Below are 24822 nucleotides of genomic sequence, written 5' to 3'. Positions count from 1 at the left end.
CTCTCCGCTGCCCTGGGCAGATGTGGCCCGCCGGCCTGTCTGGAAGGAGTGGCGCTCAGACTCAGAACGGCCTTGCCCTGTGCCATGCTCGGCCTGTTGGCCAGGTGGCTCCCCTGAGTCCTGTGCCGTGTGGCCGGCCATCCGAGTTCAGCCTTTGCCGCAAGACCAGGCAGGCCCAGCCCCTCTCCTCCCGTCTGCCCGCCTGTGAAGTCACCCGCTCAGCTGGCAGGGTTCCCATGGCAACCGCAGTGACGTCACAAAGGGCCTGGGAGGCTGGAGGGGGTGGGTGAGGACAGAGGGGATGTCTGGCTTCTGTCACCCACAGGCACTGCTGCGGGGGTGAAAGGGGGCCCGAGTGTCCCCCACCGCTTGCAGAAAGGAAGCCCCCTCCCTCAAGGGGGTGCCCCTGCACCCGCTGCCCAGGTGTGGGGATGCTAGCCGCTGTGCGGGCAAAGACCCAGGCTCAGAAGGCATCACGGTCGCTGCGCCTCGGCAGCTGTGCTCTGCCAGCCGCCCACCACCTCACCTGGGGCCTGTCCAGGTCCCCTGAGACCACGGGCAGGTGACGCTGCCTGGTGGGGGTGGGAACCAGACTTGAGTTTCTGGGTCTCATCGGAGCTAGTCTGAGAGGCACTGCGGAAGAAAGCAAGCGCTTTCTGTTAAAGGGTGGTGGGAGCCCTGGGAGGCCTGGGTCCTGACCCCCTGCTGCCCGTCAGTGCGGGGCAGGGCTGCTGGCCGCAGGTGTGGGGGCCTCCTGCCTGTTGGGGCCAGACGCAGCCTCCTGTTCCACCTGGGGCCGTTGGGGACCCCTCGCCCGACTTGCTGCTTCTGTGCCCGTCACTGCTCATGTGGCATCATAAACGATGCGGGGCACGCTGCTGCTCGGCCGTACAGCCTGGCACGCACTCGGTGTTGGGGGAGGAATCGGCCCCCCGACCTGGAGCCTGCTCCGCCCCCAGCCTGGCCAGGACTGCGACGACTCTGCCTCCCCTCGTGACGCCCACTCGATGCTCCTGCTGGCCCAGGTGCTGGACACCTTCGTCCCCTCGACGCCCGAGAACCAGCCTTAGTCCAGAGCGACGGGGACCCACCTCCCCGACTCCACTCCGCCCGCTCCGCCAACCCTGGGGCCAGGCAGCGGGAGGCCGGAGGCAGAGGAGCAGACACAGCCCCTACTCTGAAAACCCGGCTGGGTGTAGGCATCCCTGATTCCCGTGCACAGGTTCGCTCAGCGGGCCTCGTGGCCTCCGCCCCGTGCCAGGCCTGGGGGTGGGAGACCAGTCCTCGCCCTTGTTGGATGTGCCCCTGGGGAGCGCGTGCCCTGTGCTTGGCCTGTCCTGATGTGGTCGCCAGGGCACAGGAAGCACGCACGGTCCCTGCCCACGTGGCGTCAGTGGGGGTGGCGTGCAGACGCGGAGAAGTGAGGAACAGGGGCCTGTGGGCGTGGCCTGGGGCGGTCCGCGGGCTCCGTCTGCAAGAGCAGGCTGGGGAGGCTTTCTGGAGGAGGTGGCGTTGAGCGCTGGTCCAGGCCAGGGTCCAAGTCCACCCTGCCGTCTACCTTGAGATCTGGGAGAAGCCCCTTCCCTCTCTGGTCGGGGCTTCCCTGCAGGCGTGTGGACGTCCGGGGAGATGGGGTGTCAGGGTTGGCTGTGAGGGGGGGCGGGGTGAGAGGATGCGGAGCTGGTGGTCCTTGGGAGGGGGAGCCCCTGCCCTCTGGCAGGACGGATGCTACGCTCAGGCTGCGTAGGGGGTGGCCAGAAGGGTCTCCTGCCTGTGTCCACTCATAGAGACGCAGGCGAGCCTGGGGCCTCGGCCCGGCGAGGATGACAGCCCCTTCTGCCCATCTGCCCCGCTGGGGTGTCTGGGCGGTGGGGGGGGGTTGCACGGACAAGGAGGCCGTCCCGAGCCCCACCCGCCTGTCCGCTGGGCTGAGCGTCCGGTCCACGGTCCACGGCCCATGCGGAGGCGGGGCTCTGGCGGGGGTGTCTGGCGTCAGGTTCCTGCCTGACTCCTGCTCACTGGCCGTGGGGCCCCAAGACTGTGTTCTCACCTGTCAGAAGGGCTCGCGGCGGGAGGAGGACAGCTCACTGTGGGCGCATTTATTCCCCTTTGATTTCCAGCCCTTTCAAGAATCTGCCCGCCCCCTCCCCCCATATTCTTCTGGGAGCGTGTCTTTTTTTCTCCTTTTATCACGTTGCCGTCGTGAACGGGGAAGGTGTGTGTCATCGCGGGCAGATGGGCCCGAGCAGGCGTTGGCCGGGCGGGAGCGCCCTCAGGGAGGGAGGTGCCCGTCCCAGGCTGCCCGGCAGCGGGGGTGAAGGGGCATCCTGGCAGGCTGCGCTCAGCCTCAGGGCTCACCTGCCGCCTGGGTCCCGACCCGGGGCCGCCTGGCCGGGTCGAGTGAGGAGAATGAAGTGTGGAACCAGCGCCCGTGGGTGCTCGCTGCGCCTGCTCAGAGCTCAGCTGGCCGGGTGGACCGGGGGCTGGGGTCCTGGACCGCCTGGAGGGAGGAGCCAGGGTCACTGGGCCGATGGCGGAGGGTGTGGGGGTCCGGCTGCTTTTCTGGCCCGTTTCTAAGGAGGGTTCTCTGGAGCCCCCAGGACAGTGACGGGCTCTTCTGGGGATCTCACTTCTGTCTAGATGTATTTTTTTTTAACCTCTAACCTACAGTGGAACAGCTCACCACGTTCAGCCAGGGGGTCTGAGGGCTCCTCAGCCATCGTTTCAGGCAGACGAGCATGTTTGGAGCCTCAGTCTCGTATTTCTAATGATGGAGCCTCAGTCTCGTATTTCTACTGAGCGCTTATCGAGCTCACAGCTCTTGCAGACGGCCCATCAGGCCCCTGCCTCCCCTTCACGGCGTTTCCTCTCCTGCTTCGCGCCCTCCGAGCTGGCTTTGCCTTTGCCCAGCGGATTAGCGCGGCAGCTCCCGTCGGCCGAGGCGTGACGGGGCTGCAGCTGCACGAGGTGGGGTGAGGGCCCCGGGCGCGTTAGCGTCAGCCCTGAGTTTTGCCCACGTCGAAGCATCAGGCCATCCTGGGTCGCAAGACGTTAATGAGCACCACCGCTTGTTTCTTTTCTTGCCTGGCATTTTAATAAAGGTAATAGTGTATTATTTCCCAATTATTTTTTTATGTCTGAAGATAACTTTCTTCTCTAAAGCAAATTAGGAAAATGCTCAAAGGAGAAAAGAGCTGTGAGAATGGCCTTCCGGGCTTCCCTTCCCGTGAGGCTGAGGGTTTGTTAGAGTGCTGGTGTCAATCCCCCTTAAGTAACACAACAATCTGAACCGTAACTCACTGCAGAGACGCACGCACAGACCCCAAGGTGCTGTTTACTGAACTTTTCATAAAGTGTAACCAGCGCCTCCGTCGAGGCAGAACCCACAGCTCCTGGAAGTCGCCTCTTGGCCTTTCATGCCCTGCCCACCGGTGAGCACGGTTTCTAGCGGCATTGTTTTGACAGAGTTTCTTGGTGACTTAGTGGTGAAGAACCAGCCTGCCAATGCAAGGGAGGTGGATTTGGCGACACACTCCGGTATTCTTGCCTGGGAAGCCCATGGATAGGAGGGCCTGGCAGGCTGCAGTCCGTGGGGTCGCCAAGAGTCCGACGCGACTTGGTGACGAAACAGCAACAGGAATCGGGTTTTGTCTTGCTCTCGCACGTTGTGTAAATGGAGGCGCAGATAAGACGCTCTTCACGTCTGGCTTTGTCACACGCTTCACTCGTGAGAATCACGCTCCTCTGTTGGACGTGACGGTCCCTCCCCCTCCATTGCTGTGTGGCGTTCCCAGGTGTGCAGATGGCCTGGTCTGCCGGCCCCGTCTGGCACCGATGAGCGCTGTTTGCAGTGGGGGCTGCTCTGAACGCTGTTGCTAAGGACATCCTTGCGTGTATGTTTTGCGGGAGTCTGTTCATGATTCTGTCCGTCTGGGAGTGAACTTGCTGGCTCTGATCATTCACAGATCTTGAGTGGTTTCCAAGCTGCAAACTTTTCATCAGCATTATTGAAATGACGGTGCAGTGTTTGGGGAGGGTGCCCTGTAACGGATGCACAGTCCTCCTCAGATGGAACACTTCCATGGGCTCCAGTTTTTTCTCCTCTATATTAAGAGGCAGTGGCAATCTTTGGCCTAGTTCCTCTTTGGGATTATTTCTTTATGATAGGTTCTTGGGAGGAAGACAGTTGGCCCAATGGCTGGACTTTCCTCCCCCACTCCTGGGACTTTTTCAGATTGTCAGATGGTTTCCAGGTGGCTCACTGGTAAAGGGCTTCCCTGGAGCTCACATGGTAAAGAATCTGCCTGCGATGTGGGAGACCCAGGTTCAATCCCTGGGTCGGGAAGATCCCCTGGAGAAGGGAATGGAAACCCACTCCAGTATTCTTGCCTGGAGAATCCCGTGGACGGAGGAGCCCAGTGGGCTGCAATCCACGGGGTCACAGAGTCGGACACGACTGGTAAGAGAGTCTGCCTGCCAGCGCAGGAGACGGTGGTTCCATCCCTGGGTCGGGAAGATCCCCTTGGCGAGGTCGTGGCAGCCCGCTCCGGTGTCCTTGCGTGGAGAATCCCGTGGACAGAGTAGCCGGCGGGCTCCGGTGAATGGGGTTGCAGAGTCGGACGGGACCGAGTGCCTGAGCAGGCACGCGTGGTGCGGTGAGCGTCCTGGGATCGTGGATGGACACAGCAAGGATGACCATTGTGTGGACACCGCGCAGCCGCAGTCAAGGTGAGAGGCCGCGAGGGAGCTTCGCCAGCCCCCGGGAGCCCTTCCAGCTTTCCTGTGATACAGCCCTCTTGTCGTTCCCACACACAGACGATGCTTTCTGGGACGGCCCGTGTGTGTACTTCACATAAATGTGCCCCATGCACCCACAGTCTTTTTGACTGCGTCCTTTTGGTCAGCAGTACTTGGGGACGATTCATCCGCTCATCACGGGTGGATTTTCCTTGCTGCAGAGCAGTCCCTTGCTAGGCCTGGACCAGACTGGTCCCTGCTCTGGGGCTGTGGTGAGCCTCTGTGCGTGTCTTTGGCTGTGGGAGTGCCAGAGTCTGAGCTTTACACCTGGGGAGGGGGTCTCCGCTCTCGGAATGTACAGGCGTGCGCCGGTCTCCTCCTCGGTGTGACGGTGAAACGGCCCCCGGAGCAGAGGACGTCTTCCTGTTTCACCACGTCCCCAACACAGCACTCCTGAGACTTGGAAGCTCTCCTGCCTCCATAAATAATGAAGTTGAGCACCCTTTGTGGTTTGAGGTTTTTGGAGCCATTTGGATGTCTTCACTGGGGAGACGCCTTTTCAAGACCTCTCTCCATTTTCTGTGTTAGCGCGTTGCCTGTATTTTCCTCTTGAATCTGTAGGACCTGTCCACAGATTCGGGATGAAATGGCCTTTCCTCAGAGTAGATCGTTCTCTCTGCGACCCCAGGGCCTGCAGCCCGCCAGGCTCCTCTGTCCATGGGATTGCCCCGGCAAGAATCCTGCGGTGGGTGGCCGTGCCCTCCTCCAGGGGATCTTCCCGACGCAGGGGCCAAGCCACGTCTCCTGCACTGCCAGGTGGGTTCTTTGCCGCTGAGCCGCCGGGGACGCCCCGGGAACGCTTCACTTCTGTGGAGTGAAGTTCAGCAGTGTGCTCTCGCGTGTCCACGGGGAGGAGGCCTTCCTGGCTTCCAGGGTGTCCGTGCATCTCTCTGTCATCTCCTTAGATGTGTAGTTCTTGTTTTCTCTCTGAGGTCTGTAGTCACCCTGGAATTGATTTTCCATGTGGTGTGTGGTAGGGGTCTGATTCCGTTTTCCTCCCAGACGTCTGGTTTCTTGATTTGCTGGTCTCCTCTGTCATAACAAGGGCTGACTCTCCTGGTTCAGGGGGTGAGCTTCCTGTTTTGGTCCGTGGGCTCGTTTTCTGATCTCGTACCATGAACACGCTGAGTTTCCTTGGTTGTGCAATAAACTATCTGATGAGTAATCCCCCCCCCCCCGGGCCCCGCCCCGCAACTCCACCTTGTTCTTACTTAGGACCATTCTAGGCCCTTGGCGCTTCCATGTAAATTTCAGAGTCAGCTCGTCAGGTTCTGCAAAAAGAAAAAAATTTCCAGGATTTTGATTGTGATTGCATAGACTCTGTGGATCAATTTGCAGTGTTGAATTTTAATAAGCGTTCATGTTCTGCTTACTGCAGATGTATAGAAACTCACTTTACGTTTGAATGTGGGTTTTATGTCTAGGGTGCTAAGTTCCGTCATCCATTACTGCATTTATACATTCTTTGGGGTTTTTTTTTAATGTAACACCTGTGAGTAACTAGAGCTGTTTCTCCCTTTCTGAGTCATATCATTTTAATTTCTTTTTCTGGCCTTATTGCAATGGCTGAGCCCACTAGTACCGTTTTGAATAGAAGCGGTGGTAGCAGGCATCCGTCTGTTGTCCTTGATCTCAAAGGGGAAGGTCCAGCCTCACCAGTAAGCCTCTCGTCTGCGATCAGCTATGCACACTTCAGAAGCTTTTTATCTGTATTGCCAAATGACTTTCCAAAAAGATTGTGCTGGTTTCACCATAAGCTTAGCACTTTTCTTTAGTTGCTTTTTTTTTTTTTGGTGGTGGTGGTTTTTAGATCACTGTTTATTTGATGAGCCTATACGGCGTCTCAGTGTAATTTTAAAAATTTGCATTTCCCTAATTATGCAAGAAGTTGAGCACGGTCTCATGTATCTGTTAACCGACTGTGTGTCCCCTCTGAGTCTCTTTGTTTACACAGCGTTAGTGGCTCCCTAATCAATTTGAATTCTGTACATAATGGAGTTGTCGTTTCTGCCGCACTTGCTGTTGAATAGTTTTCCCTGTATGTTGTATGTCTCACATTTTTTAATGTTCCTTTACCTTATATTTATCTGGTCAGATCTGTCCGTCTCTCCTTGTACAATTTATTCTGTCCCTCCAGAGCTTGGAAAGCCTGTCTCTCTCCTGAGGACTGCTAAGCGTTGAGTTCTGTTTTCATCCAGTTTTTTTTTTTTTATGGTGTAATATTTCATATTTAACTGTTTACTCCATCTGGAATTTGTGGGGCTGTGGGGTGTGAACTGAGGAGTTAATTGCTGCTCGCAGTTAAGGAGGAAGGGGCCTCATTTGCACTTCCAAGCCTGGGGCCCCCGGCTTCCCTTCAGCAGGGCTGAGTGGGAAGAGATTAAAGGGAGGAGGGGAGGTGGTGTGTCTACAGCCAGCCTGGGAGCTGTAATTACCGCGTCCCTGGCTGCCTCTGCCCGACTTTAAGTCAGAAGCAAAGAGCTGTCAGGCCGGCTGAGGAGTGTCCTGGGTGATCCCAGGCCAGTCTCTCTCTGGGACTGAGTTTCCTGGCTGCAGAGGGGTGGCACTGATGACCCCTGTCCTGGGTTCGGCCACGGGATCGAGTCCTGCAGGAGGTGGGGGGCGGGGCGGGGAGTCAGGCCGGCGGGCACAGGTCCCGGCTCCCATGTGTGCAGTAACTCCTCCGAGCCTTGGCTTCTCTGCCTGGAGGCCAGGGTCGCAAGACCGAGGTGCCTGCCTGGCAGGGTCGCGCCTCTGCTGTGGTGGCCACTGTTCAGGGACCCCAGCTCTGATGGGCCGGGGACACCCCCTCCCCTTCCTCAGCACGCCAGACCGAGCTGGGTGGCCGGCACACAGAGCCCCGTGTCTGCTTCCCGACCCAGGGAGTGGGTCTGGGGAGCCCCGCCCGGCAGGGTTCTGCCACGAGAGCGGCTGCCTCCCCAGCCCTGTCCGCCCCGCAGGGCCCCCTCCTGCCCTGCCACTTCCTGACTTGCCCTTCACTGGAAACCAGCCACTCCGTACCGTGGACCCAGCAGAGCAAGGAGAAGCCACCCGGCCTGGGATGAGCCTTGGGTGGGGGGAGGGTCTGCCGTCTGTCCAGCTCAGCAGGCAGCGGAGGGAGGTGGGGTGCTGAGGAATGGAGCGCTCCCTGGAGCCCCCCAGAGGCAGGAGGGAGCTGAGACCGTGTGGGGCACCCCCGCCCCCTGGGTGCTCCAGGAAGGCACCGCCCACAGCAGCTGCCCTGGAGGGGCCTGGGCAGCTCAGTTCACCCCCCTCCCCCACCCCCACCAGTCCCATCCCCCAGCCCTCGAGTCCCTCCGTCCTGCCCTCTCTGGGGTTGGCACCAGGATGGCACCCTTCCCCAGCCCCTGGCACAGCAGGTGCGCAGACTGCAGGGGCCTGGGGTGGCAGCGCCCCACGGCTGAGCCTGCCGCGTGCCAGGCCCGGCGAGGCGGAGACGGTGGCCAGCCTGCCGGATGTGGGACAGTGGGGTCAGGTCGGGGGCGGAGGCCTTTGTGAGGGGGAGCGCACGCCAGAGGTGGAGGAGAGGCCGTGGAGCGTCTGTGTGAGAGCCGAGCCTGAGCTCGGCAGGTCAGGGGGTGCACCTCCTGGGCCCTGCTTCACAGGCGGGCTTTGGCTCCGGACCGTGAGGCAGGCCCAGGTGGAGCAGGACGTTTCCTGCCGCCCGGAGTCCCTGCACCCCAGCCCCGTGGGGGGTGCGGGCTGGAGGAGAGGGCCTGGGGGGTGCGGGCTGGAGGAGAGGGCCTGGGGGGTGCGGGCTGGAGGAGAGGGCCTGGGGGGTGCGGGCTGGAGGAGAGGGCCTGGGGGCTGCGGCGCAGCTGCGGAAGGCGGGCTGCTGGCCTCAGCAGGAGCCCCTCCTCCCCTCCCCAGCAATCGTGGCAGAAGCTATGCAAATGGTATAATTACTGGTGTTTGTTTTGCTGATTTAAGTGCTTGAAATGCAAATATCAAGTGTGGGCCTTTCCTCCGTCCCACCCTCACCCGGACTGACGTCTGGGGGGACGCGGGGCTCCATCTGTGGAGGAGGGACTGACGTCTGCGGGGACGCGGGGCTCCGTCCGTGGAGAAGGGTTGGGGACCCCTCCCCCACTGCCCACCTCTGCTGCCGGAGGGCCATCCGGACGCGGTGGGCTGCCGGGCCCCCACGCAACCGTGGGCACGGCGCTCCTTGGAAGGGAGCCTTGGGCACCAGACGGTCAGCCCCCAGCCCCAGGTCACCTGTCCGAGGGGTGGACCACAGCCGCGAGGCCACCGGGGCAGCTGAGGGAGGTTTGTGGGGTTTGTGGCCTGCTCCCCTACTGGAGAAGCCCGGCACAGCTCAGTCGCGGTAAACCGGAGACTCAGAGTCCCTGGGAGGCCTTTGGGGCCCCTGGTGAACCCCCAGCTTCTGTGTGTGCGCCTGCCTGGGGAGGGGCGGGGGGATTGTCGCCTTCAACTCCTCCAACCCAGGGGGTCTCTGGGGCTTTGGGGCCCCTGAGGCCTGTGGGTTCAGACCAGCCTGGGTGGTGGCCAGTGAGGGGTGGTCACCGTCATCCCCGTGGTCTGGAGGGGGAGCTGAAGCTTGTCGAGGTCACCCGGGTCTGCGTGTGTCCGTGGGACGCCCGCTTCCCTCCCCACCCCCCACCCCGGGTCTCCCGCCCGGGCTGCGCCCCCGCGCCGCACCCTCAGTCACGGGCCGCACCCTCAGCCGCGGGCCTTACCTGAGCTGCTCCTGGGAGTCCAGCACCTCTGGGCTGCTCAGGCCGGTGGATTTCCGGTAGCCGCACGGGAGGAATGGGCGCAGCCCCAGAGAGGCCTCCCACCGGCCCGAGTGTGGTCAGAGGCAGGCGGGGGCTGGGCCCCGGCTCCCCTGTGGTCCGCGTGGCGGGGCACCGGCTGGGGCGCGCGTTGCAGTGCAGTGCAGTGAGTGTGTGGGCACACGCGGGCCTGGGAGGGTGTGCTTGCGCGCACATCCGTGTGACCCGTGGGTCCGCCAGTGGAGCAGTGTGAACAGCCCGCGTCTCCTCACACGCCTGTGAGCCGGGCCCGCTCCGCCCTGGCCGGCAGTGCTGGACGTCTGAGGGCGGCTGGAAGCCCTGCCCTAGGCCTGCCTCGTGCTGCCCAGATGGCAGGGTGGGGGTCCCTGGCTTTCCCAGTCTGTAGTCAGGACTGGGTATACAGCAGGCACTCAGCACGCGTGCCTTCCTGCTTCTCTGGGGCCTGGTGGGCGAGGCAGCCCCTCTGCCTGCTCCGGGCAGCTGGAAGGCCGACCTGGGGCGGTCAGGGTCCCGGGACCCGGGAGAGGAGAGCGGAGGCTGCCCGGGGTGGACCGAGGCTGTGGGTGGGAGCGGCTCTGGCCTCCCGCCTCTGGTCCCCAGGCTTTGGCTCTGCCAGGAAGCCTCCTGGGAGCTTCTGAGCCCCCGCGTTCTATTTTTATTTCAATTACCTTTTCCTAGGCAGGTTCGGCCTCATTAGCATATTCAAATGCATCCATTATTATTTCAATTAGCTGTTAAGTAATTAAGTCTAATTGATGAGCATTCCCCCCACTTCCCCACATATTTTTTGGTTATTCACATCCGCTTCTAACCGACAATTTTAGGTAATTACACGCCACTCACTCATCTGTTTGCACACACTCTAGCGTGACAGGCGCCCTCCCCCCAGCCCCAGAGCCTGGGGGCTCCAGCGGGGGTGGGGGCTTCAGGCTGACGGCCTGGGGACCCCCTCGGCTCTTGCCCAGGCCCTCCTGAGGGTCACTGCCAGGGTTCCAGGGGCTAAAGGTGTCCCGGGGCCCCCCTTACTCCCAGAGACCAGTTGTCCCAAAGACAGCACCTCCTCTGGGCAGCCCCTTTGCCCCCCAACCAGGTGGGACACAGGCCTTCAGTCAGAAGGGCAGGGGCCCGGCTCCTCTTGGCATCTCCGCTGGGTGCCCCCCTCCCTGCAGGTGCCCCCTGCCTCAGTTTCCCTGCCTGGAAAGGGGGGGGGTCCAGCGACGGCGGTGTGAGGGCCCACGAGGCCCAGGAGGGCACTCAGGGTCCAGGGAGGTGGTGGATGACTGCTCACAGCTGGTGGGCAAGTGTGGGGCTCAGGCTGTAAACTGACTTCCTAAGCATCCGCCAGAGCCTGGCATGGGCCTAAGGCTTCTGTTTGGGGGCCTCTGCCCAGCGTCTCAGAGAAGACAGTGGCACCCCACTCCAGTACTCTTGCCTGGAAAATCCCATGGACGGAGGAGCCTGGAAGGCTGCAGTCCATGGGGTCGCTGAGGGTCGGACACGACTCAGCGACTTCACTTTCACTTTTCACTTTCATGCATTGGAGAAGGAAATGGCACCCCACTCCAGTGTTCTTGCCTGGAGAATCCCAGGGACCGGGGAGCCTGGTGGGCTGCCGTCTATAGGGTCACACAGAGTCGGACACAACTGAAGCGACTCAGCAGCAGCAAGCAGCCCAGCGTCTGGGCCACTGCACAGTGGCGTGGGCTGGAGCCCCAGTAGCGACCAGAGGCCCAGCCGGTCTGAACTTGGGAGTTCTGTCGTCTCTGCTTCTGGGTCAGCCCTGCCTCTGCCCTCCTCGAGTACTGGAAGCCCCAGCCTTTCTCTTCCGTGATCCACGTGCAGGCACGCCCAGGGCGGAGGCTTCTGTGTGCCTGGCCAGCAGGGTCTTCCGAATGTCCCCACGTCCTTCTTACGTCCGCTCGCTCTGTCTCCGCACAGCGGGAGCTGCCGGAGACCCTGTGTCCTGCCTGGACGCCTGTCTGCCTGTGTGTCCTGGAATGAGGAGGTGATGCCCACGACCCCCACGGGGAGGAATCCACCCACCTGGGCTCCACAGATGGGCCAGTTCACCGGTGGGCCCTGAGCTGAAGGTAAGGGCCACCTTGCCTCATGGGCCATCTGGACGAGGTGGCCCTGCGACCTGGAGGCAGGGGTGCTGGGTCATGGGCGGGCCTGCAGTCCTGCATGAGACCCGCTGTCGGACAGAAACAGACAGCCTTCAGGGTCCGACTCGTGCAGTGGCGATGCCTGCCCCAGAGAGGAGATGGCCAAGGCTTCAGGGCCCCCTCGGGCCCGAGAGGAGGAGCTCGGGGCTTTGGGAGGCGCAGGGATGGTGCTCCGGCCTGTCCGTGTCCTCCCTGACGGGGCGCCCCTGCCCTGTGGGTTAAAGAAGGTTTTGTCTCCTCCCGCTTTGTGGGAGCAGATGCAGCATTGGGTTGGAGCATGCGCTGTCGTGCCCACCGTGAGGCCGGTGTGTGTGGACGTGCCTCGTGTCTGCTTAAAGACAGGCTGCTTATCCTGAAGTGGGCGCTGGACTGAACACCCAGTGAGTGAGGGGGTCGGAGCTGCCCTGCCGTGGCCGGGGGCTTGGTGACCGCGATGCCGTGTCTGCTGGGCGCCTCGTTCTGGCTGAAAAGTAGCTGGACGGGCTGTCTCCCGTCGGCTCAGGAGTTGCAGATGCGCCCTCTTTGGGTGGTGGCTTGATTTCTTGGTTTCCCGGGCCTCTGACTCGGCAGCTCTGGCTCGGCTCCTGGGCCTGTGCCGTGGGGCGTCTGGGCCGACGGAGCTGGGCCGGCCGTCGTGCCCGAACCGGCAGGGGTGCTGTCTGTGAGCCGCGGCGCACAGGCCACTGACCGCGGACTTCAGGTTTGGGGTGTCTGTAGTGGGCCGTCGCTGCCGTTTTCTGCTGTGCAGAGGATTCGCTAAGCTGAGTATTTAGAGTGACTGTGACCTTGCGCTCTGCCAACTGTCGCTGGAGGTGATAGGCGGCGCTGGGGGGTTTGCGAGGCTTCCTCCTCCATCACACACTCCCCAGGCTTCTCCGTGGCTTTAGACGGAGGCCTCTGGGGGTGGCTCTGGAGGGGTGCGGAGGATGGGGACGACCCCCGCCGGGAACCGAGGCCGCGGGCGTCTGGCAGGCCCGGCCTGGGTGGGCGTCAGCGCGCGGGCGCAGCGGGCCGGGCCCGGATCGTGGGGTGCAGCCGCCTGGCCACTGCGCTGTCCACCATTCTGCAGACGGCCATCGAGCGCCTGCTGTTGGCCAGAGCCTGGTCGTGGGGTGGGTGGAGACCCCGCCCCCAGTCCTGGGGGAGGGCGGGCGTGAGAACACGCAGGTCGCACCGGGCCAAGGGCTCGCCGCTTGAGCTGGTGTCACTAAGGGGCCGGGGAGGGGGGACTTGAGCTGGTGTCGCTAAGGGGCCGGGGAGGGGGGACTTGAGCTGGTGTCGCTAAGGGGCCGGGAGGGGGACTTGAGCTGGTGTCACTAAGGGGCCGGGGAGGGGGGACTTGAGCTGGTGTCGCTAAGGGGCCGGGGAGGGGGGACTTGAGCTGGTGTCGCTAAGGGGCCGGGGAGGGGGGACTTGAGCTGGTGTCGCTAAGGGGCCGGGGAGGGGGGACTGGGCTTGACCGTCATGGCCGCCAGCTCTGTGAGACAGTGGCCAGCGCCTGCCCCTCAGTGGGCCTCACGTTCCCACTGGAAACGTGGTGGGGTCCCCAAGACCCTTCTGCATGGGCCTGTTGAGAAGTCGAGAAGGCAGAACCATCTCGGGGAGGGGTCAGCTCTGACCACACAGCAGCCGGAGACCCCCAAGGGCGTCCAGACTGAGGCTCACACAGCAGCGGCGCTGTCCACTCGGGGGGGGGAGCGTGGACACTGAGGGCCCGGCTGGGTGGACTTGGGGTGCTGACCCCCGGCCACTGGCACGGCCACGGCGGCTGCCTATCCGCCAGGGTTTGGCCGAGGCTCCGGCGCTGGCTCAGTCCTTTCTCGCCTGAGCCCCTTCCTCTCTCGCCCCGAGCCCCTTTCTCTCCCTGAGCCCCACTCTCGCCCAAGCCCCTCTCTCTCCCTGAGCCCCGCTCTCGCCCGAGCCCCTTCCTCTCTCGCCTCAAGCCCCTTTCTTACCCGAGCCCCGCTCTTGCCCCTGTGGTGCTGTCTCCCCAGGGTCCTTGAGTCCCTGGAGCGATCTTGGTGTCGGGCAAAACCCACTCTGCTGAGTTGTGGATGTAAAACGCTGAAAGGTCGCTCACCACCTCTGACGTCCCATTTTAAAACAAGTTCATTGAAGTGTATTTGATTTACAATGTCTAGGTTTCTGCTGTACAGGAAAATGGTTCAGTTACGCGTGTGTGTGTGCTTTCCCGTCGGGGTTCATCACCGGATATTGAGCGCAGGTCCCTGTGCTGGGCGTAGGACCGTGGTGCCCGTCCATCCTGGCTGCGCTAGTTTGCACCTGCTAGCCCCGAACTCCAGCCCTTCCCCCACCCCCCTCGTTCTTGGCTGCACGAGTCTGTCCTCCGATCTGAGTCTGTCTCCGTGTCATGGACGGATTCATTTCTGTCAGATTTTAGACGCCACATACGTGGGCTCATACAGCGGTTGTCCTCTTTCTGACTTACTTCACTTAGGACCCCCCGTTCCCTAAACCTGTGAAGTGGCGGTAATATCCTTATCCTCCCGCATAAGGAGAACCTCAGTGGGGACGTGTCAGCTGCCCCACGTCCAGCAGGCACTCAGGAAACAGAGGTGGGCACCCGCTCCCTGTCCCCTGGGCCACCCCAAGCGTGAGGCAGGAGCTCCTCTGGTCCATCACGTTCCATGGATGCCAGCTCTTCCCGTCCCTGCGCGAGCCTGTCCCAGCGCACGGCAGGCTGTTGAGGTTCGGGCTTGCCCGAGCTGGTCTGGGCCCGCCGCTGGGCCCTCACACTCGCCCCAGGCTGCGTGTTCCACTGCGCCTGGCGGGAGGCGGACCTGAATGAGTGTCTGTGGGGTGAACGGATGGGTGTTTCCCAGCCCCGCCCCACCTGAGAAGGCAGGTGGCAAAGCAGACGGCGGGGCCCCTGCGGGCCTGGCAGAGGAGCCTGCGCCCTGCCCTGTCTTCTCCTGGAAGCTGGGGGTTGGGCGGTTGTTCCCAGACGCCTTCCAGAGAGAACATTCTGTCATTTAGTGACTTGAACTTTCTCGGTCTATTCTTGCCTCCTTCCTCCTCCGTTTCCTGGTCCAAAGGCCTCGTCCCTAGAAGTTGCTTTTATTGAAGCAGTGACTAAGAGTCCAAGAGGGACCTTCTGAGTGTTCTAATGACCCCAGGTGACCCGTGGGGCGGGGCCCGCTCTGGGCCGGCCCCGTGTTCAGCACCAAGGACAGAGCCCCCATGGGCCTCTCTGGGCTGCAGGGGGCGGTCTGGGGGCCGGCAGAGTGGAGCCTGGTGCACCCCCTGTAAGACCCCCGCCTCCAGGCCTTGGTTTTCTTGAGAAATGGGGGTGGTGCTCTCCTCAGCAGAGCCAGCATGACATAGGGGTGACTTGCCATCCAGCAACTGTCAGGACGCCCCCCACCCGCCGGCAGGTCCCTGCCCCTCCCCCAGCCCCCCAGCCAGTCCCCGTCCCCCCCCCCCCCCCCGCCCCTCTCCAAGGAGCGGTTATTTATCTGCCGGAAGGTGACAGGCGCCAGTGGCTGGAGGTGGAGCTGCTGTCCAGAGATCAGCTGGCAGCCAGGGAGCAAACAGCCCGAGCTAATTAGCAAAAGGTCACGCCCGCTCCTGGAGGCCCGGCTTTTGAAGTCAGGGCCTCACACAGACAGGCTGGAAGGAACTGAGGCTTTGAGTTAGTGGCTTGGTTACCAGAACGGCTTCAAAATCCTGCCCACAGCTCATCACTTGACCACCCAGCCCACAGCTCTGAGCCTCACCTTTTAGAAATTCCTGGTGCTGGGAGTCCAGCCACCCACTCCCGGCTCAGGCTGGACAAACCATGGATACCAGTCCCCAGTGTGGGTCCAGGGCTGGCCTCAACCCCCGCACCCCCGGGCATCTAGCCCAGAGCCCAGGGGTAGACCGTCCATAGACCTTCCAGCAGCCCCCACGGGCCGCCCCCCGCCCGCCCCCGCCTTCCCGCTGACTGCATTCTTACTGGTTTTCCTCTTAAGTAAATTTACTTTTTAAAAACTTAAATACATTTATTTAAAAGGGAAGTTTTATGGCACTAGTACAAATGGAAAGCAAGCCTCCTTTTCCATAAATAGAATTGATAATCATAAAAATAAATTCACTGGAAACAAAACAATGTTATTAAATTCTAGTTGGATGCTGGGGCTCAGGGGAGGCTCAGAGCCCAAGGCCTTCTGTCGCTTTATTAAAAAGGGAAAACGGCACGCGTGCAGAGGTGTTCGAGACGTGCTCGCCCTGGCCTGAGACTCTCTTGATGTGATCAGAAGCACTGCAAGGAATTAAATCGAGAGCAACTTTCCAATGAAATTACTCAGCAGTGTTTTATGCCATGTCAGCAAGGGATTGGACTTGGCTGCACAAGGCAGAAACCTGATACTGTGTGGTCAAAGCCCACGAAGGGGCTCCTTTTCCTCTCATGTGAAGAGGGCAGCGGTGCGGGCAGCGCACAGTCCAAGGAATCTGTCAGCAGCTCTGGTTTCTTGTAGCTTCCCCTTGAGCCAGTCTCAGCATTTGCCCGCATGGCCTCCCAAAGGCTGCTGTGCCTCCAGTTGTCATATCCGCATCTCAGGTGTGAAAAGCAGGAGCGGCGAAGGGAGAGGGGTATGCTGGCCGCGTCCGTTCCCTGTTGGCAGGGCAACAGCTTGAGCCCGTTCTCGTTGCCCGCTGTGGCCCCGATTGCCTCCTGACTGGCTCCCACTGAACGGTTCATCCCGGCTGCATGTTGCTTGGTGCCTACTGGTTTCCAGGCAGTAGCCCCGGCCTTTGTGGTATTTGTAAGGCCGTGTGTGGCACTCGTGAGCTGAGTCATGGAAGGCATCCTTCCCCACTCCACCCACGCCCGCTCCTGCCACTCACAGTGGGCTCAGCTCAAGCATGGTCCCCCCCAGCACCATTTCCCCTCTCCCAAGCTGCCCTTGCCACCCGAGGGGGTGTCCAGGTTCAAGGGCCCAGTCAGCCTGTACAGCGCTGCCCCAGGTGGGGGAGCAGCTCTTCCCGTCCCCACAGCCTTCTCAGGCCCTGGGTCCCCGTCCCCCTCCTGCCTCTGGCAAAGCCCCCTTTGGCTCTTGTGTTCCTCCAGCTGGGGGCCAGGCCACCAGGTGCAGCGACTCTGCTCCCTTACCTTATCCTCTCATTTCCTCCTGGAAAGCGCCTCTCGTGGTTTCCGAGCTGAACCAGCAGGAGGAGAGTCGGGCTCGGAGGGAACTGGCCCCGGGGGCCCTTCTCCTTCAGGCCAGGGCCCCGGGTGTCCTGCCTGCTCCTCCCGAGTCCAGCCCTGCCACAGGCTTGGTCCTTCGGCCTGAGCTCCTTCTCGCCCCCTCCCTCTTAGACCCGACCTCTGCCTCTGACCCCTCTCCTGCGAATCAGCGCTGAGGACCCACTCTAGGCCCAGATCTGAATGCGGGTCCCAGTGCTGGGCAGCTGCAGTCACGGGCAAGTTGTTTAACTTTCTTCATCCATACGACGGGCTGACGGTAGCTGCTGGGGGCTCTTTGAAGTGAATGGGAGGCCCTGGGGGGCTCCCCACCTCTGCCTCCCCTTCCTCCCCGCTACCCCAGGGAAGCCCACATTCTGTACACGTGGGCACACACCGCTCTGCGGATATGGCCCCTGATATGGGGCCTGTGTCCCGCCTGCTCTCCCCAGTGACTCAGCGCCTCCCTCCCCAACTCCGCCCGCTGAACTGGGACCCCAGCAGCCACTGTGGGCCCAGGGCTAGGGCTGCAGGAGGGAGGGGTCCAGGGAGGGGAGGCTGCTGCCCAGGCTAGGGTGACGGCAGCTGTGGGGGTGATGGGAGAGGAGGTCAGTCAAGGAGTGGGGTTTGGAGCCGGCAGAGCCTGGGCAGGGGAGCCAGTGGGGGAATGAGCAGAGTTTTCTCGTTGTGGGGATTTGATAGGGAGGGATGCGGCCCAGAGCTCAGGAGACGAGTCTCCACCAGACAGACATGCGGGCGAGAGGACAGGAGGGATGGGGGATGCGTCCTCTCCGCACCTGAGCTCAGCTCCCACAGCCCCTGAGAGACCACACCTGGGAAAGGCCTGTGGAGAGTGGTTGAGGGTCCTGCCCCTGGCGGACCACGGGAGGCTGGGGAGAGGGGCCGTGGTGGGAGGCCGGGGAGGGGGGCCGCGGTGGGAGGCTGGGGAGGGGGGCTGTGGTGGGCCACCGGGACGAGCTGGCGGAGGGCGTGTGTGGGGTCTGGGCCTGCCTCTCCTTCATCCCTCTCTGCCCCAGGCCCAGAGCATCTCGTCCGTTCCCCTCTTCCAGAGCGTCTCCAATCTGGTTGAGCACACTCGCTAGCAATCTGTCCCCGAGTGAGATGGCCCTCATCTGTATTAGTGAGCTGTTAAAGTTCTCGATAATATGGCAATTCAAATGAGATAGAAGTTTTATTGTTAACAGAAACCGCAGAGGTCTGTGGCCCAGGGCTGGTAGGACAGCTCTATAACCTGTGGCTTCTGTGTCTGGAACCAAGGTGGCTGCTCCAGTCCCCACCATCTCATCTGCATCCCAACTGGGCAAGGTGCATCCATGCCCATTCCTTTTAAGGGAGTGGGTCGGCAGTGTGCACTTCAACTCCACTCATAGCCTATTGGCTAGACCTTCGGCCATGCCTGGCTGCAGGGGAGACTGGCAGCCGCTTTACATGGGTCCAGTAACAAAGGAAGAGAAAGACAGAGACTGGTGACCACAGAGAGTGTGGTCCCACGTCCCTCCTGGTCGTCCTGTGGGGCAGGTGGGTGCGGGGGCACCCTCAGCTGGCCCGGCTGGTGAACGGGGGAGGGGCTGGCGGGTGCCGGACTCACTCCAGGGCCGCACTGGTCTGGGCAGGAAGCTTGCTGTTGCTGGAAGTTACAGGGCAAGGGGAGGTCTTGCACATTTTAAAAATGATGGCGGAGGCTGGCACTCCTTCCACCCAGGTGAGAGGGTGACTATAATGTAGCGTCTAGTCAAGAAACACTTAGAGTAAAAAGACCATAATTACACGGAAACTGGGGAAACCTGGGTGTGTGGTCATCCTATGTAGAGACAGATCAACTCACCTGTTTCCTGTGTAGGGACAGTGAGGCCCCAGGCCCTGGGTTAGTGACACAGGGTCTCAGCCACGTCTCGTTTCTGCCCCCACCCCAGCACATCAGCCTCCCTAAGCCTGGGTCTCAGTGCTGCCTAGGGTGGGGTGTCCCGAGGCGGGGAGCTTGCGGCTCTGAGTTTAGCGCTCCCGGAGCTGTCCAGGGTCCTGACCAGCCGCACAGAGTCGGCGCGGGGTGCGGCTCCGACTGCCCCGAGCGGTCGTCCCGTAAGGCGCCAGGTGAGGTTGGTCTGGCCTCTCCAGCCGCCTTCCTCTCGCTCTTGACTCTCTCACACGGAAGCGCAGCTGTCACTGTGTTTGCTCCATAAACTTTCATGAACCAGACACAGTCGTGTCCCCAGGACCCGGATCAAGGGCATCACTGCCCCCTGAGGCTCGCCTCACGGCCCTCCCCAGCCACCACCCCACGGGCAGCCCCTCGCCTTCTGCGTTTGTGATTTCGTGGGAACGGCTCGCTGCTCAGCCCCGCGTGTGTGACCCGCGTCACGCTGCTGGCCCCTCGGCCCGCCCGCCCCGTTGCTGTGTTCCGTTGTCGCCGGGCACCGGGCGGCGTCCAGTCGGGGCCTGTACGGGCTGCTGTGAGCGTCCGTGCCCCTCCCCCGCCCCGTGCCTGCGGGTGCGCGTTTCTTTCCGGGCTTGTCTGCGTCTCCCTCTCGTTTCCAGAGCCCCGCCCTCCCGCTTTCCGTGACCGGTGCAGCCTCCTCTCCGCTCCCCGCACCTGCTGTTCCCAGCAGGAGTTCCTCCTCCACCCGAGTCCTGCCGCCTCCCTTCTGACCCTCCCTTGGCTCCCCAGCACCCCTGGTCTGATCACAGCTCCCAGCAGTTCTGCCCCGATGGGTCCTCTCATCGTATGCCACCCGCTTCCTGGTTCCAGCCTCCAGGCCTCTGTACGTCCTCACAGGCCCTGCCCCTCTCTCCTTTCCACCCACCCAGGGCTCGGCAGGGGCAGACTGTCTCCTCAACCTCTGAGGCCACTGGCTGTGGCCTGGACCCTGGACTGAGCCTCCACTGTGGGCTCCCTGCAGCGCTCACAGTCCCGTCTCACTCAGGCCGGTCAGAGTTCTGTCTTCCCCACCTCTGTCTGCATCCTAGTTGGCCCAGCATCCGGCCCGTGGCGGGGCGGGGGGCTCGCTCACCATTTGTCTGTGAGGTGGGCAGGCAGGGTGGGAGCCATGGTCCCCATTGAGGGGCAGGAGCCGAGTCACCGGGGCCCCTGGGTGGGGAGCACAGTTGGCCAGGCTCTGAGCTCCAGCCTTGCCATCAACCTGAAAACCGAAGACACCACAGGGCCCAGCGGGCTCTTAAAGGGGCGGGGGGGGCGCGTTGGTGAGCACTGAGACGGGGGTGGAGCAGACCCTGGGGTCAGGCGGCACCTACACCCTCGCCCCAGAGGCCTGCTCACCCCATGCCCTGCCTGGCTCCTCCTTCCCAGCACCCCCGCCCCGGCCCCGGCCTGGAGCTGTCCCAGGAAACATCACTTGTCTCCTCCCTGCTTTCTCCTCACGAGGAAGCCCTCACTGGGACGCGGCCTGGGACCACCACCCACCCTCTCTGCTGGGAGAGGAGGTGGGGACCAGCCAGGGTCCAGTCTCCAGCCTGGGCCCACTTTAATTCCTCCAGCTCTCCTCGAGGCCCGCCCAGCCTCGGGAGAGGGGCAGCCGGCCCCACCCCAGACCAGCCTCAGGGGCAGAGTGCCCTGAGGTCAGCCACGCTCATGGACCCCGCCAGGGGCAGCTGGGGACCAGACTGCACTCTGCCTGGCCTCAGTGTGCCAGCCAGCAGTGTGCCCGGCGTGAATCCGGAGACCCCTGCAGCCCCTCCTGCTCCGGCATTGTGGGCCCTGAGACGGCCTTTCCCTTCCTGAGCTGGGTCCCTCCCCTGCGGGCCCACTCCCCATCTCAGCGCTGGGGCCTCCCTCTCACAGAGCTGGCTGTCTGGTTTTCTGTGTGTTTTGTGAACTGGGGTGTCCCCTCCTTATTTTCGGAAGGATGGAGGACTGGATGCTGGCAGTTGGCTCGGACTCGGACCCCGCTCGCCCAGACAGTCCAGTGGGCAGCCCACGCCGTCCGCCGGTCTGGCTCCCAGCCCGGCCGTCTGCTTTTGTGGTGCCTCAGTTTCCTCTTCTCAGAACGAGGCCCATCATCGCGCTGCTGGGTTTAGGAGCGTTTACATGAACGCGTGTCAGCGCTTGTGATGCCAGAGGTGCAGGACTGTAACTGGTTCTCCCTGGGGGGCAGCTGCTGGTTTTCTGACAAGGAGGCAGTGACGCTGAGATTCCGCGGCTTGCCCAGGGAGCTTGTCTGGCGAGCGGTAGCTCATCTGCAGAGCCCAAGCTCTCAGCGCTTCTGCTCACCCCATCTGGCCAGGAGGTGCAGGCAGAAGGGAACCGGCTCCACGACTGACCCCTCTCGACTTCGGCCTGGACTCCTGGCCCCAGGGCTGTGACACGGCCAGACGTCCTGGGTGGGGGCCCAGAGGAGCCCCCTGGAGAGGGCCAGGACGGCCAGGCCCTTTTCCCGGTTCTGCCGAGACCTTGCTGCGTGACCCGGGGGAAATTCCTGGCCCTCTCTGAGTCTCAGAGAGCGGAGGCCAGAGCTGGGAGGCGCTCTCGGAATGAATCCTCAGGCTGGCTGGGAGGGCACCTTGCTGGACGGCTCACCCGTACGCCCCGCTTCCCTGCAGGCTGCCTGGCGCGTAGCAGGGGCTTCGCTCTGTCAGCCGGGCCGGGGAGAGGCTGGGGTGTTAGTGCCATCGGCCGTGAGGTGAGGACGCGGCCTCTCCCGGGAGCCGCCATCGGGAGCGCTACACACCTGCCCGGGCGGCGCACACGTTTACGCCGTGCCTGGTGAGGCCGGGCCTGGCCGGAGAGACCCCGGGTGGACGCGGCGTGACGTCGGGCGTCGGCGGCGTGACGTCGGGCGTCGGCGGCGTGACGTCGGGCGTCGGCGGCGTGACGTCGGGCGTCGGCGGCGTGACGTCGGGCGTCGGCGGCGTGACGTCGGGCGTCGGCGGCGTGACGTCGGGCGTCGGCTGAGCTCCAGGGATCAAGCTCAGGGCTCCTACGGCACCCCTGACTCAACGGCCGTGAAGCGGACCATCTTCTGTCCCGACTTGAGACTGGCCTGGTCTTTGGGGCCTGGAAACAATGCCCGGACCAGGCAGCGCCCCGTGAACCTGGGGCGCCCTCGCGTCCTGAGTCGGGACCAGAGTCCGGTGCTGGGCCGGGGGCCGTGGTCTGCGTGCTTGAAGCTCACGAGCGGCTCCGCTGGGTTTCCCGGTCTGGGGGCCGCTGCTCCAGCACCCGCCTCCGGCCTGAGTGCCCGCGCTGACCCCCGCCGGGCCTGCACTCCTCGGGTGATGGGGGGCTCCGTCTCGCGCAGCGGTCCATTCCTTTTCAAAACACTTTAAAATCTGTTGTAAAATATTTAAGCTGTCTCAAATATTTAAGAAATCTCTAATAAATATTTCACCAATTATGAAATATTTAACGCTGCCCGAGGTATGAAGAATGATAGCGTGAGTACCTGAAAGGGCTCCTCTCCAGCGTGAAAGTAACCCAGTCCCCTCCCGCGTCCGGGGCGCCGTGGAGGGGGCAGAGGGCGTCCCGGTGCCCCGCCGCCGCCGCCACCCGCGGGGCCACAGCCCCCGTGCAGGCCTCCTGGACCCTGCCCCCGTCCGTCTTCCTTCCGGAGGCTCTAGTGGTGTAGAATACGCAGAACGTGACGTCGCCGCCTCAGTGTGCAGGTCAGGGGCCCTGAGCGTGTGCATGCTGCGCGCCGTCCCCCCCAGGACCCATCCCGCCCGCCTCCGCCTGAAGCCAAGTCCTCCACGCCCTGTGCTGACGGCCCTCCTGCGGGCCTTTGCTTGCGCTCTGGATGAGCCCCTCGTGACACACTGTTTGGTGGGTTTTGGAGCCTCGAGTCTGCGTCCCCCATGGTGGCGGCTGCCCCCACCTCTGGGGCCTGTGTGAGCGGCGTCCTGCGTGTGTGCGGCTCGGCGTGGGCTCACACAGCACCGAGGGATAGAATGGGGGTCCGAGGTCAGTTTAGGGCTGTGCGACCCTGTTGCCTGGGTTGTTCACAGACTCTGACCCGAAGACCGCAGCCGGGTCCTGCGCCTGTGAGGTGCTGAGTGAGCGAGCGAGCAACTATGGAAGAGGTCCGTCCCCGCCACGGAGCGGGGAGTCTCCAGGGCTGCCCGCCAGGGTGTCGTCTCCGCCTCAGTGGCCAAGGCGTGCAGCCTTGGTCTCCCTCCCTGCAGCAGTGGAGATGCTGGGGACAAGGCCTTTTATTCTGGTGAGGGGATCTCCTTAGGCTCAGGGCCAGGTAACTGGACTGTCTTCCCTGTGGCTCCTTGGGACCTTCCAGCAGTGACCAAAGGCCTCTCGGGGCAGCCGTGGGCTGTCCAGGCTCCACAGCCCGACGGGGTTTCCGTTCACCTGCTCGCTGAGCTTGCTGACCCCAGCCCCCTGCCTGGCTCCTGGCTGGAGGCTCCGGCCAAGTCAGCGTGCGCGTCCTGACTCTCAGCCCCCTGACTTGAGACGGCCGTGGGTGGACCTCGCTGCACCCTGTCCGTGGGGGGGTCTGTGCACGGTCCTCCCCACACTTGGCCGTGGGCAGAAAGCAGCACCCGTCTGCCCGGTCCTTCTCTGGACCGTGAGCTGGAGGGGCGGGGCCAGACCCACGTGCCAGGCGCCCTGGCCTCCGTCGTCTGCAACCCCAGCCACACGCCGGGGGGACAGGGTCACCTCGGGGCCAAGCGCGGGTGGCAGTGGGAGACCCCTGCGTCTGCCCGAGCATCTCAGGGACCAGCAGCGTCTCCCAGTCCAGTCCCATCTTGGCCTTCGGCTGCAGGGATGCTTGCTGTGTCAGGGGGCTGACAGAGCTGGCCCAGGGCGGAGGGGCAGCTCTGTCTGCCGCGAACCTTCGCACCAGACGCCAGCCGCCTCGATCCCGAGCTTCTCCGCACGTGGTGCCGGGAGCCGCTGTGGTTGGCTGACGGCTCTTCCCCAGACCGGACGCGTCCCTGCCGGGCTGGCTGACGGCCGTGCCCAGGACGGACGCGGCTTCCTTCCACCGGTGCTGTCACCAGAGCAGAGTCGGGCCCCCTGCTTCAAGCGGTGCAGAGAGAGAGACCCTCTGGGGCCGGGGGCGGTCAGCTCCCAGCGCAGGGGAGGTCTGGGAACACCGTCTGCTGGGACGGCCGCGGCCTCGCCTCCCCTGCGAAGCGCGATTTCCCCGCAGTCACCGGACGGGCTGAGAGGGCTTCTGCCGACCGCCTGCTGGTGTCTCTGGGGTCATGTGACATCCGTCCGTCCGCACGGATGATGCAGAGGCCCGCTAGGGTGTGACCCCGACCTCACCGAGGGGCTGGGTCTCCCTCCCCGGCCCCTGGGCAGCCCTCCGCGCTCCGCCCTGGGCCCCTGGAGGCCGGGCAGGACTCCCCCAGCGAGGCGCCGGTCCTGAGCTTTCCCAGCCGAGGTCTCCCTGCTGCTCACCTGCCCTGAGCGGACCCGACTCCTGTAAACCCGGAATGCACAGAAGACAGGTAGGGGTGGTGCTCTCCATGACGAGCCGGGTGTACATCCTGCAGACCGGCCTGTGGGGCTTCCTCATGGCTCTCCAGGGCGGATGCGAGCTCACAGAACCAGGAGGCCGGGAGCGAGAAGGGCCCCACCCAGACTGCAAACTGTGAAGACAGCCCAGCAAAGAAGCCCCTCAGGGATCTCGCCCACAAATAGTAGATTAGTAATCCTCGGTAAGTCACAGGCAAATTCAGTTCCAGAGTATCAGGCAGAGACTCTGCCATGATTATGTAGGATGTATCGGAAGAATTCAAAGATGGCCCAATAGTGAGAGGGCTGTTAATGGGATACCTGGTGCTAGCAGGTGAGTCATGCCACGGCAATAGACGGCGAAAGGCCTGTGATGAAACCCAGCGCCAGTGTTTTACAGTAATTGCTAAAAGTAGAGCCAGAGAGACTCTCATCACACTGAAGCTC

General features: G+C 62.9%; 1 protein-coding gene across 2 annotated transcripts in view; it reads left to right on the top strand.

The window, feature by feature from the left end:
- The window catches only part of ELFN1 (extracellular leucine rich repeat and fibronectin type III domain containing 1), a 61991-nt gene that overhangs the window by 24880 nt on the left and 12289 nt on the right, over nucleotides 1-24822 (top strand). The window contains exon 1 of one of the 2 annotated variants that reach the window (XM_042240602.2): nucleotides 11256-11665. The exons of the other annotated variant lie outside the window; for it this stretch is intronic. The gene's annotated coding sequence lies outside the window, so the exon portion shown is untranslated. Of the gene's footprint in view, nucleotides 1-11255; nucleotides 11666-24822 lie in introns of those variants that run through there. 2 annotated transcript variants of the gene reach the window in all.

This window comes from Ovis aries, chromosome 24 (assembly GCF_016772045.2).
Source record: "Ovis aries strain OAR_USU_Benz2616 breed Rambouillet chromosome 24, ARS-UI_Ramb_v3.0, whole genome shotgun sequence".
Lineage (NCBI taxonomy): Eukaryota > Metazoa > Chordata > Mammalia > Artiodactyla > Bovidae > Ovis > Ovis aries.
Note: the sequence above shows the minus strand (reverse complement) of the source record. Positions and strands in the feature narration are given on the sequence as shown.